Source organism: Chiloscyllium plagiosum, chromosome 17 (genome assembly GCF_004010195.1).
Source record: "Chiloscyllium plagiosum isolate BGI_BamShark_2017 chromosome 17, ASM401019v2, whole genome shotgun sequence".
In the NCBI taxonomy this organism is placed as follows: domain Eukaryota; kingdom Metazoa; phylum Chordata; class Chondrichthyes; order Orectolobiformes; family Hemiscylliidae; genus Chiloscyllium; species Chiloscyllium plagiosum.
The window spans coordinates 62,785,220-62,786,906 of NC_057726.1; positions in this window are offsets into that span (position 1 = coordinate 62,785,220).

Sequence of the window (1,687 nt, forward strand, 5' to 3'; positions counted from 1 at the left end):
GTTTCCTTTCAATGCTAAAAGAAAAGCAAGCCTTTCAAACCAGAATTAAAAACTCAACATCGTGATCCTTAAGGGTGTATGCCTCACTACAATTATTTAACTGGAGTCGGCCAATAATGAAAGCAAAACACAAGGATGTGCTATTGGCATGCTTGACTAGAAACTGAGCTGAAATCATAAACTGCTGGAAATCACAGCGGGTCAGGCAGCATCCGTGGAGAGAGAGCAAGCTAATGTTTCGAGTCTAGAAATTGAGTTGATGTGGTCTTACAGAAGGCTTTAGAATCTTGAAACAGCCACTGTCCTGTTCTCTGATCAGACATTCACCTCTCACCATGCAGCTTGTCTGTCGGGAATTAGCAGAGGTACCAACTTTCAGTTTGTTCTAGCCAAATATGGTCTGGGGCTTTATGGCCATGTGATAACTGGCTTCGTCTAAATGTGATAACTGAAAAGAAATGCAAAAAAAATAGAGTAACAAAAGTTATGGCATTTATTCTTAGAGATAGCCTCTGCTCTAATGTAGGGCATGCAACAGCCAGAAATGTATTTACTGTTTTTTAGTTCGATTTGTTGTGTCCTTTGGCACATGCATTGACAAGGTATGGCTGATTTCAGGATGAGCACACAAAAATTAAGTTGCAGGAGCTGCTGCACTGCTGGAAATGTTACATTTTGGATGAAATGTTAAACCAAGCTTTTGGTTGTCCTCATGGTGCAGCATGAAGAATCTCGAGACGTCACTTTGAAGAAGGGCACTGTGTCCAGATCAGTACTAATCCCTCAATTAACATTTTCACAAACTCCTACCGTTACAGTATCACCTTGAGGTTCACCACAACAGGCTCGAAGATATTTCATTGGTTGCAAAGCATCTGAGGATGTGAAAGTTACTATGGAAATGTAATTCTTCCTTTGTTAATGCATTCGTACTACTCTGGGATGGTGAGTACTCATGTCCCCAGAGAGAATCATCGGTAAGACTGCAGAAAGATACATAGTACCGTCTGGCATACATCAAAGTAGTACTGCATAGGTTCACTTCCAAATGGTATGCCTTATGTGACTGGGTGTTCCCTCTGGGGTAGGTTAGTGATCTGAAATTCTAGCTCTGTTCCTCCCTCCACATATGTTGCCAGATCTGCTGAATATTTCAATCATTTTTGGTCATTATTGCAGATTTTCCAGCACCAACAGGCGCTGCTGCCCTCCCATAGGGGGAGCCCCAGAGCAGCTGCTGCCTTCCCAGTAGCAGTGACCAGAGGGGGAGCCCCTGAGCAGCTGCTGCCCTCCCTGTGGCAGTGACCAGAGGGGGAGCCCCTGAGCAGCTGCTGCCCTCCCAGAGGCAGTGACCAGAGGGAGAGCCCCTGCTGCACTCCCAGTGGCAGTGACCAGAGGGAGAGCCCCTGCTGCCCTCCCAGAGGCAGTGACCAGAGGGGGAGCCCCAGAGCAGCTGCTGCCCTCCCAGTGGCAGTGACCAGAGGAAGAGCCCCTGCTGCCCTCCCAGAGGCAGTGACCAGAGGGAGAGCCCCTGAGCAGCTGCTGCTCTCCCAGAGGCAGTGACCAGAGGGGGAGCCCCAGAGCAGCTGCTGCCCTCCCAGAGGCAGTGACCAGAGGGGGAGCCCCTGAGCAGCTGCTGCCCTCCCAGTGGCAGTGACCAGAGGAAGAGCCCCTGCTGCCCTCCCGC